General features: G+C 39.4%; 1 protein-coding gene across 3 annotated transcripts in view; it reads right to left on the bottom strand.

Annotated features, from left to right (window-relative positions):
* The window catches only part of THSD7B (thrombospondin type 1 domain containing 7B), a 1262144-nt gene that overhangs the window by 1096020 nt on the left and 148705 nt on the right, over positions 1–17419 (bottom strand). For 2 of the 3 annotated variants that reach the window (XM_086367910.1, XM_086367926.1), the window contains exon 2: positions 13268–13419. The exons of the other annotated variant lie outside the window; for it this stretch is intronic. The gene's annotated coding sequence lies outside the window, so the exon portion shown is untranslated. The remainder of the gene's footprint in view (positions 1–13267; positions 13420–17419) is intronic. 3 annotated transcript variants of the gene reach the window in all.

Raw genomic sequence — 17419 nt, 5'->3', positions numbered from 1 at the left:
ATGTGGTACTGTTAAGAACAACACTCCTTAGACATTGAAAATTTGCCATCAACCAAATATTACCAAGTGTTTCAAGCTGTCCAGGTGCTTCCTAATACTAACAACAATAACTCCTATTTATTGACAGCTTCCCATGTGCCCGGTTCTGTGCATCTTTGTGATCTCATTTTATCTTTACGACAAGCGGTGAAATAATCCAGACCTATTTCCTCATCTTTTTGTCCCACAATACTGGCTAAATAGACATTTGGTGCTTGCTTATTGGATTAAAGTGAGTTGAAATAAAATTTAGAAAACACAGATCTTTTCTGTGTCCCCACTTCCTTTCAGAGAAATGAAGTGAACCTCATGCTCACAAATTTCCTGAAAATCTCCACTTTGTTCTTTGATAACATGTTCTGATGCCTTAAGAACAAAGAGAAACATATTTTCAAAGCCTGGGTTACTAGTCCCTTCAAAGGGGGAATAGAAATGTTAGATTCACTCAAGGAGATTAGTATCGTGGCGTTATGGAGTTATAGGAAACCTCAGGAGGTTGTCTAGTTTATAACCTTGCCTCCAGGCAGAACTACAACAAAGCTATCATGAACACATCTCTGCCTGTGTCTCCAGTTCAAATCTTATTATAACCCATGATAATGCCAATCTCCAAATGATAAAAAGATCCCTCTGATCCAACAATTGGCCAGTTTATTTCAAGCAGTGTTTGATAAGGCCAAATTCCAACAAGAAACGTTTTAGTGGGCCAGAGAGTGAAAAATCAACAGGAGCAGAATTTCAAAAAGCTCCATAAAGGCCAAAGACTCTGGGAGCATGGATTTGCATCATCATGTTCTTTTTATTTTTTTTTGAAACTGCAAATCCTGAACTCTGGGAGAAATTAAAGAGCAAAGAAATTCTGTAACTATAAAACTTCATTACACCAATAAAATAAATACCTGTTTCCTATAAGTCAGAAGTAAATGATCATCATTACATGTACTCTTTATTGGATTAATAAACTGGGTCTTGTTCAAGAACCCGAAGGCAAATGTACACTAAAATGTGAACAAGAACAGGAAGAGAAGCATAATATCTTTGAGCACCTTCTAACTCAACAAGTAAAGTTTTATGTACACATTTTCCCATTAAAAATGCAAAGATCATTTATGAAAATAGGATGATAACAATGGGGCTTAAAGTGCAGGCATCAGAAGTCCATTATAATCTCACTCATTATTAGATGCTTTCTGCATTCAGCATGGGTCACAGGATATCCCCCTAGAGACATCTGAACTACACTTAGCAAACACTCTATCAGGTTTTCTCAAGTAACAGGTTTATTGAAACAGAGTTGAATATCTCCATTCACTACAAATGAATGAAGATTAGCAAATGAACTTAATTAATCAGTTAATTTATTAATTAAGGAAAGATGTCTTAAAAACCAGTGCGATGTTGTCCGTTGAGGATAAAGATGCTGATATTCTGCAGAGTCAGCTACATAACAGGAGTGGAAAGTGGCTTGGCCATGGTAAAATCACACAAGAATAGAGTGTTAGTTTCCCCATTTCCCTTCATGCCTGGGCCCCATGAATACTTTACATGTTGCCTCAGTGTTATCCAGGCTTACCAGCTGGCTCAGTGGTAAAGAAACCTCCTGCCAATATAGGAGTCACAGGAAATGGAAATGCTGGTTTGATTCCTGCTTCAGGAAGATTTTCTTGGAAAAGGAAATGGCAACCCACTCCAGTGTTTTTGCCTGGAAAATCCCATGGACAAAGGAGCCTGGTAGGCTACAGACCATAGGGGTTGCAAAAAGTCAGACATGACTGAGCATATACACACACACATGCACTCAGTGTCACTCAGATAAAGGCACTGCTGTATCCAGTACCGTACATGTCATGTGTCTTCATTTTAATTTATTTAATGAAGGTAGCTGATGTATAATGTTGTGCTAATTTTAGGTAAACAAAGTGATTCTGTTTGTGTGCCATGCTGCTGTCATCGCCAGACAGTGGAAAGATAAAGAGAAGGTATAAGGGGTCATCAATTTGGTATAGATCTGAAGCAGGAATACCCCTCATCATTTTCATTCTCATTCCACTGGTGAGTGTGTGCCTAGGCTAGCCAGAGGACCATATCTAGATTCAAATAGTGTTGGACAATTCAACCCCTGGCTGGGCAACCACCCTCCAGCTAAAAGTCTATTATGTGTATAATGCAAACAAATTTCACTTCACAATCAGCCACTCTCTCACACTTTCTTTCATTCTCTCATATTGTTCTAAAGCACACCCTTAAAAGGCTTTTACTCTTGCTGGTTGTTTTTTGAGAGGTGAGGGTTTCAGAGAGGTGAAATTTGGTCTACGGTTGAAGTGTGTGTGTATGTGTGTTTAGTTGCTAAAGTTGTGTCTGACTCTTTGTGAAACCATGAACTGCAGCCCACCAGCTCCTCTGTCCATGGGATTTCCCAGGTAAGAATACTGCAGTGAGTTGCCATTTCCTTCTCCAGGCTATGGTTAAAGTACAAGACATTTAATGAAAAGGTCACCTCTCCTTAATATACTTGCTTTGCTGCTGCTGCTGCTGCTGCTGCTAAGTTGCTTCAGTCATGTCCGACTCTGTGCGACCCCATAGACGGCAGCCCACCAGGCTCCCCTGTCCCTGGGATTCTCCAGGCAAGAACACTGGAGTGGTACTCACAGCCAAATTCATTGTCTGAAGTTCTTGTCCACCTGGGTAAAATATTGAGTGAATGTCTAAATGGCTATTCTTCTTCCTGGTTCTTGATCCGTAATTATATGATATCAAATTATTATTGAAATTGGCAAAGTTGGTCACTCCATGAGGGACCTTGTGTAGACACTCTGTTTCTAACAAGTTTCATGACTTTTTCTTTTTCCTGAATGTATTGATTCCGAAGTGGAGGTGATGTTCTTTGGTTAAATCCTTATGCTGCTGCTACTAAGTCACTTCAGTCATGTCCAACTCTGTGCAACCCCATAGACGGCAGCCCACTAGGCTTCTCTGTCCCTGGGATTCTCCAGGCAAGAATACTGGAGTGGGTTGCCATTTCCTTCTCCAATGCATGAAAGTGAAAAGTGAAAATGAAGTCTCTCAGTCGTCCCCGACTCTTAGCGACACCAAGGACTGCAGCCTACCAGGCTCCTCCGTCCATGGGATTTTCCAGGCAAGAGTACTGGAGTGGGGTGCCATTGCCTTCTCCGTAAATCCTTATAGACTTAATCTATTAAGGAAAAAATAAATTCTGGTAGCTCTTTATTTACTTAACATTGAGCATCTGCTGTGTACAAGATGCTGTGCTAGACTATGAGACTCCTGGATTATATAAAATGTAGCTCCTACTCCCAAAGAATCTTTAGGTAACCTTAGAAAATATCATTTAGTTGCTTAGTCGTGTCCAACTCTTTTACAACCCCATGGACTGTGGCCTACCAGGCTCCTCTTTGCATGAGATTTTCCAGACAAGAATATTGAACTGGGTTGCCATTTCTTTTTCCAGGGCATCTTCTTAACACAGGAATTGAACTCACATCTCTTACATTGGCAGGCAGATTCTTTACCACTGAGCCACCTGGGAAGCTCCATAAGAAATAGTCCTCCCTAATTTTTCTTTCTATTTTTCTTGAAAAAAAAAAAAAAAAAACACCTCCCAAAAGCTTACTTAGAAATTAGTCCAGTAGAGGGCAGCACACACACATACACGCACCTCCACTAGCACCCCGGCACCCCCAATTAAAGTAGCTAAGTAGACAGAACAAAGTAGAAGCTCTTTGTGCAGTACCCAGAACATGGTAGGTATGCAGCTGACTCCTAAGGAAAAAGACAGACATAGAGTGGCAAGAGAGAACGCGTTTACAAACAGGCAAACGTGCCTTAAATAAAATTAGTATTCTAAAAAATAACGAAGAACAACCTAATTTATTCCCCATGTCTTAGTAATTGTTTCAAAAACACAGTGTACATAGAATGCAGTAAAAATCCACTTATGGTGAAAATGCTCCATAATTCAGCTCTATTATCATATTACTGTGTTTGATTTGTTTTCTCTGAACTCTGATATAGCTATGAAAATGAGAAAATCAAGTGTAACATTTTTTTCATCAGTGAAAATAGAGATAGATGGAATCTAATTATTAAAACTGTCATGTACCTTAGTCACCCACATGCTTAGATAAATTATCCAGTTCTTCAACACATTTTAACTATGAAAAAGAGCAAGAGATAAGCACTAACTCATTAACACTATATGAAATGGTTCAGTTTATTAATAAAAGACTCTAATAACAAAGCCTTGTGGGTCTATAAGGGAGATTTATAACTAGCATTTGCTAGGGGAAAAATGTATACATTTGCTATTAATAAATTGACAGCAAAAGTTTTTTCTTCTTGCAATAAGCCTATATACAAAGGTTTGTGGATTGGGTTGTAATTATGGTCTTCAAGCCAGAGAGTTGCTAAATTAGCATATTATATGAAATCAATACATTCTGAGGCACAAAGAACCTTTTTGAGGTGTGCAAGGAAAACTTTAGCAAGGCATGACTGCCTTTTGTTTCCATAGAATGCTGATTCATTACCTCTAAGCAGACAACTGATGACTGAACATCTGTTATTGAAAAAGTAAGATACAATATTAACAAGTTCATTCCTACTTAACCAAAGAGTAAAAAAAAATCCTTTCATTTGAGAGTAACAATGTTTTTTTGGCAACATAAGTAGTAGAAATATAGATGAGTGCAATTGAGGTGAATAAATAAAAAGTAGAAAAACTAAAATAGTGCAGAGGAAAAATAAGGCATTTTCAGGAACCCTGGGTCACAAAAGACATTTTATCCTTCTTTCCAGTAAGGTTGCAGCCCATCGGATTTTCACCCTGACATTTGGGTTTTTTAATACTGTATAGGGTATCAGAGTAAACATTTGTCACGCTTTCAGATCAATTTAGAAAAAGAAATCAATTTTTAAAAGAGTCTGTGTCAAAACATCCCTACTCCTTTACCACTTTGAACTTTTTCAAGCTTAAAAAAGTTTTCTTCAATTTTTTGCTTCTAGAATCTAAGTGCTTTTTCCTTCCTATATCATCAATTCTTGAAAGTAAAAAAAAAATCTGAAATGTTCAATCTAACTTTGTTGATAAAGGAGAGAAAATGGGTTTCCATAGTTTATTCTAACTGGTAAGGACAATCTCCTGAGGCATAATTCTTACAAATGCATGCATTTTGGCTGAAGATGCCATCTGAGAGGTAGCAAGCAGCACAGGGGGAACACAAGTTTGGCTGGACGAACACCGTAGCAGCTCAACTCCCTTCTATTCTAGAAGGAACAAAATAACTTCCGCTGCACCAACAGCACTTTTGCTTAATAGGCTTTTTCAAATGATGGAACCTATTGACTTTGATTTCATGAAAGGTCTTTAACTTATGTATTTCCCCCAAATCAGGAAAAGGGTAGACCCTCACTGGCTCCTGAGCTAGAAATGTTCTTATTTGTGTTTGGAAAGTTCAGTTCCTTGCCCTGAGAATTTGTATTCTGTGTTTGTCTCCCACAGTTTTAAGTTGGTCAGCTAACTTAAAGGTCTTCATATCCATGATTCTCAAGTCTTAGAATTTCTCACTGGAAGCAGAGAGCAGTTTTGCAAAGTCACCTACCCTGCTTCCAGATAGTGATAATAAATGTTTGGATAGAGCTTTATAGGATATGAAGTACTTGTATGATGTATCCTGTAAAGCACAGACTGTGATGTAAACAATGTTAACTTTGTGGAATACTGAACTATAAGACACTTATACCAAAAACAGATATACATTGACTCTGCCAGTCATTAGGCATGTGATTATATGCTAAATTTTGCTTCTACTTTGCTGCTCTGTATGATATTTTTTTCCTCTTCAATCAGCTTTTAAAACCTTTCAGAGATCATATCACATATTTTTTATCACTTTCACTCCTAGAACAATACTGAATAAAAAATAAATGTTCAGTAAATAATTGAAGAAATTATAAAAAGTGAATGAACGCATGAACTATGAATGACCCATTATGGAAGAAGCCATTAAAATTTAGCCTGATAACTCTAAAGCCAGAACTTTTGAGTGTTAAGAAATGTGACTTCACGTCTAGGCTGACTCCATGCCTATTCAATTTTGGGCTTTAACCACTTTCACAATATGAAGTAGAGATGGGGCATGACTAGTATCTTTTTTTCCCTTCTGGGTACCTCTACCTCAACATCAAGATACATTAGGCCATTTCCCCCATCCTCCATAAAGTCCTCCTTCTCTAAGCCTTAAAATCTTTGCTTCCTCTAAACTTCTGTAGCATTTATAGTCAAACCAGCACTCAGTAATTTCTTAGCCATTTTTTTTTTGTGGGGGAGGAGGGCAAGCTTGTCTTTATTTTTGACTGTCTTCTACAACATTTGGATCTGCCAGAGTATTTGGCAGAGTAATAGTCACATGACGGGCATGTATTAAATATTTTTATTTTGATAATGTTTTTAAAGAGATGGGAATACTAGACCACCTGACCTGCCTCCTGAGAAGGTCTGCCTCTTTATGAAGGTCAGAAAGTAACAGTTAGAACTGTACAGGGAACAACAGACTGGTTCCAAATTGGGAAAGGAGTACATCAAGGCTGTATATTGCCACCCTGCTTATTTAACTTACATGCAGAGTACATCATGAGAAGTGCTGGACTGGATGAAGCACAAGCTGAAATCAAGATTGCTGGGAGAAATATCAATAACCTCAGATATGCAGATGACACCATCTTATGGCAGAAAGCAAAGAAGAACTAAAGAGCCTCTTGATGAAAGTGAAAGAGGAGAGTGAAAAAGCTGGCTTAAAACTCAACATTCAGAAAACTAAGATCATGGCATCTGGTCCCATCACTTCATGGCAAATAGATGGGGAAACAGTGACACACTTTAATTTGGGGGGCTCCAAAATCACTGTAGATGGTGACTGCAGCCATGAAATTAAAAGACACTTACTCCTTGGAAGAAGAGTTATGACCAACCTAGACAGCATATTAAAAAGCAGAGACATTATTTTGCCAACAAAGGTCCATCTAGTCAAGGCTATGGTTTTTCCAGTTGTCATGAATGGATGTGAGAGTTGGACTATAAAGAAAGATGAGCGCCAAAGAATTGACGCTTTTGAACTGTGGTGTTGGAGAAGACTCTTGAGAGTCCCTTGGACTGCAAGGAGATCCAACCAGTCCATCCTAAAGGAAATCAGTCCTGGGGGTTCCTTGGAAGGACTGATGCTGAAGCTGAAACTCCAATACTTTGGCCACCTGATGCAAAGAGATGACTCATTTGAAAAGACCCTGAAGCTGGGAAAGATTGAGGGCAGGAGAAGGGGACAACAGAGGATGAGATGGTTGGACAACATCACTGGCTCAATGGACGTGAGTTCGAGTAAGCTCTGGGAGTTGGTGATGGACAGGGAAGGCTGGTGTACTGCAGTCCATGGGGTCGCAAAAAGACAGACACAACTGAGTGACTGAACTGAACTTTATTCATTCATGCATTCAACAAATATTGTCAAATACTTAGTCTTTGCCAGGGACTAGAGAAGGCCATGGCACCCCACTCCATCACTCTTGCCTGGAAAATCCCATGGACTGAGGAGCCTGGTAGGCTGCAGTCCATGAGGTCGCTAAGAGTCGGACATGACTGAGCGACTTCACTTTCACTTTTCACTTTCATGCACTGGAGAAGGAAATGGCAACCCACTCCAGTGTTCTTGCCTGGAGAATCCCAGGGTTGGAGGAGCCTGGTGGGCTGCTGTCTATGGGGTCGCACAGAGTCGGACACGACTGAAGCGACTTAGCAGCAGCAGCAGCTCTGAGCATAGAAAGAAAGCAGGAAACAAAGCCATTGCCTTCACGGAGTTTACATTCCAGTTGTGGAAAACAGACTGACAAATTAGCTGACATCTTCCACTCCAAGAATACTATGCCCTATGTCAGCATGAAATTATAGAAGCTGTACCTTTGCCCCTAATCCCATAGAAATGGAATGATATCTGACAAATGAGGATTTAAGAAGCTCTTTTGCCCCTTTTCTGCTTGCCTTTTTCTGTTCCCTTTAAACCTTAATTATAAAAATGAGATCAGGAGGCAATTTAACCCCTGACAAGCTCTCCTGAATGCACACCACACCTTGCTGAATTTGTTGACTATTTTGCTAGATTAAAAGAAAAGTGAATAATTAAGTAGTTAAAGAATGACTAGCCCTCTACCTCCAGTGGCTTGCTTAGCAATCCTGCAGGCAGACCATGCAGGTAAGATAACATCTGAAGAGCAAAAACAAGGAGTCAGCCACTCTTTAGTGGAGAATGACACAGAGCTTAACTTCCTTCCTTGATGATTCACTGACATTCTTTCCCCTTTAACATCTGTCATGGCTGAGCAGAATCTTGAGAGTTAGTTTTGAGGAAATGAGTCTGCCTTCTCCCCAGGTTGCCGGTCTTTGAATTAAAGCAAACTTTCCTCTCTACCAACAATTGCCTCTCAAGTATTGGTTATTTATTCTCATTTGTGTACCTGGGTTTTGTTATTGGTGTCTATCTGTTTGATATCTTTGATGGAATCAAGGAATTCCTTTCCATTCCATTTGCTTCCTTCTATGCTTTCATTTTGTATTGTGATATTTCAAAATGTTGCTTTTCATAAAAAAGAGAATCACAGGGTAAAATACAGACATAGGCTGTATAAGGCTGTTGTTTGAGCTAGCCTCACAGACTGGTGGGATTCTCACCAGATTGGTGTCAGTTTGGACAAATTTGGCTTTACAGTGGTATAGAGAAAGTCTTTGGAGAAGGAAATGGCAACCCACCCCAGTGTTCTTGCCTGGATCATCCCAGGGACAGCGGAGCCTGGTGGGCTGCCGTCTATGGGGTCACACAGAGTCGGACACGACTGAAGCGACTTAGCAGCAGAGAAAGTCGCTCAGTCTTGTCCGAGTCTCTGCGACCCCATGGACTATACAGTCCATGGAATTCTCCAGGCCAGAATAGTGGAGCGGGTAGCCTTTCCCTTCTGCAGGGGATCTTTCCAACCAGGGATAGAACTCAGGTCTCCTACATTGCAGGCAGATTCTTTACCAGCTGAGCCACAAGAGAAGCTCAAACTTGGCTTTGAGTCATCAATAAAATTTGATGAGGTTTTTCTTGTATCTTAATTTTGTTTGTCCTGAGAGCCTTACTTTGATAGAGACTGTGCTCTTCCTGGTTTTCCACTTGTGAGGGGTGTACATTGTTGGCTTTGCATCCAGAAGACAAACATCTGGGGTGGGTACCCAGGACATGAAGTAGACAACTGTTACCACCTCTCATAGGGTCATCTAAGTCTAAATCTTCTCTTCCAGTAGAAAATCCTGTTTCTCCAATAAACTCTCATTATCATCCTTATTTTTAAAACTATCTTTCTAAATGGCATCATCTTACCAAGGATGATTTGGGCTTTCAGTGGCTCCTCTGGGAAACATTTGACATGGACAAAATTGTTCATTTGAGAGACATCATAGAAAAGATTACTTAGTAATCTTTTAGGATTACTAAAGGATTATTTAAGGATAAGATTACTTAGTCCAAATTGCTAGAATTTTTGTATTGGTATGCAGAGGCTACCAAATGAACTCAGAATCAAAAATTGCTTCACTAAAAGATTCTTTGTCCAAGGCTAACGAACAATTTGACAAACCTAAACAACAATAAATTAGACTCATTTCCCTAGTAAATCCACCTTTTCCTGGTCTTCCAAATGCTTACCTACATCCAGCCCACTCTTCCCCCTTGTCCTGTTCGTGCTCCCTCATTGCTATCATCTCCTCTGCCCTCCCCCTTGCCAAGACTCTTTGATTTTTTCCCAGTGATTTTCCTAGGATTCCAAAAGACCAGTTACTTCTAAAGGTCCATCTTCCTATGAGCAAGGTTGCAGGAAACTGTAGAACTTAATCTTTAGAAGCTGAACTAAGAGCTATTAATAAGGATTTTCCTAAACTCTGAGAGGGCCAGCAACTATCCAAAGAGAAACTTAAATTCTTTTGAGTACATAAGGCTGAGAGTTACCTGATCCATATCAAAATGCACATGTTGGACAGAACATGTTAAAAGGTTGGATTCAACCTTCACAGAGGTTGAATCTCAAATGGCAAAACCTGATTGGACTGTCCCAGAAAGGGACCTATAGGATATTTGTTTTCACAATAAGCCTAAATGTCCAAAATTAAAAAAACAAAGTTTAAAGGTCAAAACATATGTCAAAGTTCCCTAGAAACTACACTTGAACACTCTAATAAAATTCGGTCAGATGATAAATCAATCATATAAACAAAAGAAAAAACTATAAGATAATTTCAAGCTACACTAGGAAACACCTTCAAACAACACTCAGGAGATAAAGAAGGTGCTGAGGTAATAGCAGTTCTTTCATCTCACTTTTCATCAAAACTAAAACTAATATTAGATCCTACTTAAATGACAGAAATTAGAATGAGAAAGCTCCTTTACCTGAATTATAGCTCCTGGCAGAACATTTTGAAAGGCCTTAAGAACAGAAACCATACAGGACCCAAAATAAATGTATGGCCCTACAGATGGGACAGTTGAGGGCCCCCTCTCCAACCTCATAACAAAGACATTTGTACATGCTCTGAACAAAAAGGACACTGCAAAGAAGATTGACCTAGCTTGCAAAATGGAAGCCAGAACAAAATCCCAGAAAATTCACATCAGTAAGCATGTTCTAAAGAAAAATTGCCCAATATTGCACCTTACCCTTAAACACTGAAGGTTAACTTGATTATTAACTTGAGGTAGCTGCTCAGTCCTGTCCGACTCTTTGTGATTCCATGGACTATATAGCCCGCCAGGCTCCTCTCTCCAGGGAATTCTCCAGAAAAGAATACTGCAATGGGTGACCATTCCCTTCTCCAGGGGATCTTCATGACTCAGGGATCAAACCCAGGTCTTTCACATAGCAGGTATATTCTTTACCAACTGAGCCACCAGGGAAACTTCAAACACCGAAGGTTAATCAACCATAAGTACTGATGGTTACTTCATCAATCTCTGGTAGATGAGAGGGTGACTTTTTACACTTTAAGCTCTGCCATCCTTTCCCAGCTTCCTCTCTGGAGAACATATTACCCAGATGGTAGGTATTTCAAGTAACCCATCTATTTCTCTGTGTTCCAGGCCTTGACTGTAACCCTTTGGGCCTTTACTAGTACTCTATGACACCACCCTTACTTTTTAATAGAAGGGTAATTGGCTCTACTGTAGAGCATATCCACCTTCTTCACTGTGTTTCTGGACAAGACCAATTCCTATGTTTCTATCTTCATCTGGAAAGGACAACAACATACGTGGAAGGCATGCCCAGAAGCTCACTGAAGCCCCCTTCTATTTTTCCCTGTTCCTCAATCAGATTTAAATGATCTCAGTTTCCATCATGATCCAGTTTCTAATACAATATGTAGATGGCCTCTGTTAACCTTTGTTCAGAAAACAATAAAGACTGTCAAGAGGATTCCATTTTCTTGCTCACATCCTTAGCAAAAGAAGGACACACAGTTTTTTCTTTGCCAAACAGTTCATTTTTTATGATCTAAGGGAGGAAAAATTCTCTCCCCTGATATATTAAAAAATATCTTAATGTATCCTAGATCCCTTAAAAAATAGCAACCATGATTTCTAGGTTTCAATGGATATTGCAGACAATGAGTGCTGAATCTTTCTGAGATTGTGACACCTCAGTGTGAGTTGACCAACTCCTCAGTAAGAGACCCTTTTTTCTGGAAACCCAAACATGAACAGGCCTCTGTAACTTGGATAAGGCTCTTCTCTTCCACAACCTCCTTCCCTAGACACCCCTAACAACAAAAAGGCTTTTTTTTTTTTTTTTTTGCTTATACATGAGATCTAGACAAGCCCTTGGGATTTTAATTCAACTTCCTGGGAACCATCAAAAACCCATTACTTACTATAACCTCATCCTTGACCCTATTGCAAAAGTTTACATCTGTCTTAGGGCAATGGAACCTCATGGTTTCTTATGCCGGACAGATGTTACTACTGACTGAGAACACACAACAGCCAGACAATTAAGCTTTTATGAGACTGTTTTTCTATCTTCACGTTACTATTCACTGCAGCCATACCCTGAGTTTTGCCATTCACTTGCCCCCACCAGATAGAGGGGGATCTCCTGAATGCCTTGACTCAGAGAGCTTTCCTATATCTCACACAGCTTTGTTACAGACTCCAGTCAAGAATCCTGACTGAACATTTTCTTGCTGATGGAAAACTGAAACCAGAGATTATTGAGCAGGATATGATGTCACTAATTTAAGCTCTACTTTAGAATATCATCCCCTATATGAGATAAAATCATCCCAGATGGCAAAATTTATTGTACTTACTAGAGGTTATTTGGGCTTCCTAGGTAGTACTAGTGATAAATAGCCCACCTTCCAGGGCAGAAGATGTAAGAGACATGGGTTCAATCCCTGGGTTGGGAAGATCCCCTGAAGAAGGATATGGCAACCCATTCTGGCATTCTTGCCTGGAAAATTCCATGGACAGAGAAGCCTGTCAGGCTACAGTCTGTGGGGTCGCACAGAATCAAACACGACTGAAGTGACTGAGCACACACATACCAGAGCTTATTAATTAGCCAAAGATCAGGGAGTAAACAAATATGCAGATAGCAGGTATGCTCTTGGAGTAATACATGACTTTGAGATGCCTTGGAAACAAAGAGTATTTCTTACTTCTACTGGAACCATCATCAAAAATGGACAAGGAACTTTTAAATGCATCCATATGGCCAATAGGCACAAGAGAAAATGCTAAACATTGTTAATTATTAGAGAAATGCAAATAAAAATTACAATTAGGTACCACTGGTCAGAATGACCATCATCAAAAAGTCTACAAATAACAAATGCTGAGGAGGGTATGGAAAAAAGGAGACCCTCCCACACTGTTGGTGAGAACATAAATTGGCAGAGCTACTATGGATAACAGTGTGGAGTTTTCTCAAAAGACTAAAAATAGAGCTACCACATGATCCTAGTAACCCCACTTCTGGGCATATATCCAAACGAAACTGTAATTCAATAAGATATATGCACCCTACTGTTCATTATAGCACTATTTACAACAGCCAGGATATAGAAGCAACCTAAGTGTCCATCACAGATGAATGGATAAAGAATATGTATTTCGTATATGGCATGGAATATTACCATTCAGTTCAGTTCAGTTCAGTTCCTCAGTGGTGTCTGACTCCTTGCAACCCATGAATCGCAGCACGCCAGGCCTCCCTGTCCATCACCAACTCCCAGAGTTCACCCAAACTCATGTGCATCAAGTTGGAGATGCCATCCAGCCATCTCATCTGGAATGGAATGGAATATTACTCAGCCATTAAAAGAATGAAATAATGCCACTTGCAGCAATATGGATGAACCTGGAGATTATCTTACTAAGTGAAATAAATTGGACAGAGAATGACAAATACCATATGATATAGCTTATATGCCTAATCTTAAAAAATGATACAAATGAATTTATTTACAAAACAGAAACAGACTCACAGACTTAGAGAATGAATTTATGGTTACCAGGAGAGATGGGTAGGGAGGAGGGACAGATTAAGAGTTTGGGATTGACATGTAACTACTGCTATATTTAAAATAGATAGCAAACAAGGATCTACTCTAAAAAAACAAAAATTGGAACCCTGTCAACCCAGAGCAAAAGAACAAATCCCATAGGCCAAGATAGGTTGTTCTATCTTGCTTATTTCCTTGACCTAGAGACAGAAGTATTAGCAATGGTACAGACACTGCCATAGTTAGCCAACAAGAAATCAAGAGCAATGCAATTGCCCATTGATACTCATGACAATGAATTTCTCTTGCTCTCTATTGAATCTAGGGCAGAGACAGTAATACTAATAGCTGTGGCCAGGGCTAGTAAATTTCATTACAGTCCTTTCTAGTTGTATAATTCCCGCCAGTGGGATTAATGCTTTAATTTTTCACATAAATGAGCTATGTGAACAGCTGGTAAAAATGCCTAAATAATCAAGAGTAAGCTTCATTTTGGAGCTCTTGTCTTGAGTTGGAGTATCCTTTCAATTGGGTCAAATTTGGAATTGCTTCTTTAGTTGTGAAATATGAACCCAAGGATAGACTTCCTGAAGTCTCATTTCTGCATTTGTTATTAATAATACTTCCTAAGGTCCCTTTCACTGACATTAAACAGCAGTTTTTCTCTGATGTCTCTTCTAAAACACAAAATCTTCTGGTCCAAGATCATGTTGCATACATTTAAGAAGATGTTGTAGGAAGGCAGTTTTACATTGTTGGTAATAGGACTGCCTAAGCCATTTGACTCCTTTGCAATATTTGCCATAACTGCATGAAGCAGGGCAAGTCTAGTTTCAGAAATAAAATCCTAAAATGCATGAACTTTCAGTTTCAAATCCATAAGGTGATAACAGATGTGTTCTCAAGGGACTGGACTCCATATGGCTATAAGAGCTAGAATATTTGGCCAAGTGTTTCTGAAGATTTTTATAATTTTAATTTAAAGATTATATCAATTCTTTCAACATGTCCAGATGATTTTGGTGATAAGCACATATTGGGTTTTTAAAACTTTGTATTGGAATATAGTTGATTATACTCTTTGTAGCTGATGTAGAAGCTCTATACAGTCAGCAAAAACAAGACAGGGAGCTGATGGAGACTCAGATCATGACCTTCTTATTGCAAAATTCAGACTTAAATTGAAGAAAGTAGGGAAAACCACTAGACCATTCAAGTATAACCTAAATCAAATCCCTTATGATTATACAGTGAAGTGACAAATAGATTAAAGGGATTAGATCTGATAGAGTACCTGAAGAACTATGGACAGAGTTCATAACATTTTACAAGAGGTGGTGATCAAAACCATCCCCAAGAAAAAGAAATGCAAAAAGGCAAAATAATTGTATGAGGAGGCCTTACAAATAGCTGAGAACAGAAGAGCAGCAAAAGGCAAAGGAGAAAAGGAAAGATACACTCATGTGAATGCAGACTTCCAAGGAGTAGCAAGGAGAGATAAGAAAGCCTTTTTAAGTGAACAATGCAAAAAAATAGAGGAAAACAACAGAAAGGGAAAGACTAGAGAACTCTTCAAGAAAATTAGAGATAACAAGGGAACATTTCATGCAAAGATGTGCATAATAAAGGACAAAAATGGTATGAGCCTAACAGAAGAAAAACATATTAAGAAGAGGTGGCAAAAATACACAGAAGAACTATATATATATATATATATATATATAAAAGATCTTAATGACCTGGATAAACACAATGGTGTGATCACTCACCTAGAGCCAGTCATCCTGGAGGGCAAAGTCAAGTGAGACTTAGGAAGCATCACTATGAACAAAGTTAGTGGAGGTGATGTAATTCCAGCTGAACTATTTCAAATCCTAAAAGGTGATGCTGTGAAAGTGCTGCACTCAATATGTCAGAAAATTTGGAAAATCCGTAAGTGCCACGGGACTGGAAAATGTCAGTTTTCTTTCCAATCCCAAAGAAGGGCAGTGCCAAAGAATATTCAAACTACCACAAAACTGTGCTCATTTCATATGCTAACAAGGTAGTGTTCAAAATCATTCAAGTTAGGTTTCACAGTATGTGAACTGAGAACTTCCAGATGTTCAAGCTACATTTAGAAAAGGCAGAGGTACCAGAGAGCAAGGTACCAGAGTCTCCTGGACAGCAAGGAGATCAAACCAGTCAGTCCTAAAAAAAATCAACCCTGAATATTCATTAGAAAGACTGATGCTGAAGCTCCAATACTCTGGCCAACCTGATGTGAAGAGCCGACTCATTGGAAAAGACCCCAGTGCTGGGAAAAAGTGAAGGCAGGAGGAGAAGGGGACAACAGAGAACGAGATGGTTGGATGGCATCACTGACTCGATGGACATGAGTTTGAGCAAACTTTGGGTGATAGCGAAGGACAGGGAAGCCAGGTGTGCTGCAGTCCATGCAGTCACAGTCAGACACGACTGAACAGCATAGTTGATCTACAATGCAGCATAGTATTGTTTCTGAGTGAGGGGTAATACCTTACTGAAGATAATACCTTCTTTGATAATGGTTCTCATAAAATGTGATCCTCAGTCATTTGGTATAAAAGTTGGTCTGCTCCAGGTTGGAAACACAAAATCACACAGCATTTTAGCAACTGTTAGGCTGTAGGTTTTTGGCAAGGAAATATCTCAACCCATACTGAATGCAGACATACGATAACTGAAATACATTCAAAGCTCATAGAGAATGGAAGCTGAGTGCAATCCATCTGAAAGTGTTCCAAAGCCCCGTGAGGTTTTGGTTTCTGGTTGTGTTCCAACTTTATAGTTTTTCCATCATTATGTATTGTCCTTCTTTGTCTCTTGAAACAGTATTTTTATTTTATTTGGAACAGGGCTCCAAATTTTAAAGAATTGCATAGGGATTATTGCTCTTGTTCTCGTTATAGTGATCATGATGCTGGACCACTGCATTCTATTCAGAGCCTTAAATGCTTCTGCGCAGCTGCTCTCTCATGAGATGATTGCCATGATGACATAACAAAAGGGTCTAGAAAAGCTCATGATAATAGTGACTATGGAGACAACTAGATAAACTGCAGGAGGGGAATATCTGAATCTCTAGGGTTCTGTGAATTACTCAACCTCTCACAATCATGAGAATGACTAAAAGCAAGAACAAGAGACTGAACACATTATACAAATGCATTATACAAACACATGACCACAGTACTCTGACTTGCAACTTTTGTAACAGCACAGGAATCCAGAACAACCTCTACAATAACCAGTTGAGGAAGTCAAACCATAACCTCTGCAGCAATTGACTCAGAGTGGTCAGGACTTGGTCACTGATTTCCAACTTCGGTATTTTTTGCCCCTTCTTCCAATCAGAGAAAACCAAATACATGCCTCAAAATCAATCGCATAAGATGCTCCATTTTGGGTTAGGCTGCTTCTGGCTTCCCAAACAACTTCTAGTCAGAGCATAACTGCAGCCATCTTCCTTCTGCACCATGAAGCTTTCCTACCATTCTGCCTGCTTTTGAGTCTCTGCCAGACACAAAGTGAGGGGAGCTGACCACCTACTTCAGCAAGTTCTGAGTAAGTAACCTCCGTACTTATTGAGGTGATTGTTACTTACAGAAAGGAAAGAGAGGTGAGGGACAGACCATGGCTGAACCCTGAGAGAAGAAGCCATGATCTGATTTAGAGAGAAATTAGAAATCAAAATTTTCTCTGGGTCTCAGATCCTTCAAAACAAATTCATGCATTTCAAAGTGTCTATGTTCAGGTTCTAAA

Source organism: Bos grunniens, chromosome 2 (assembly GCF_055505025.1).
Source record: "Bos grunniens cultivar Pamir isolate PY7600 chromosome 2, Bosgru_T2T1.0, whole genome shotgun sequence".
Lineage (NCBI taxonomy): Eukaryota > Metazoa > Chordata > Mammalia > Artiodactyla > Bovidae > Bos > Bos grunniens.
The sequence above is the reverse complement of the archived record's forward strand: the minus strand, read 5'-3'. Positions and strand labels throughout refer to the sequence as shown.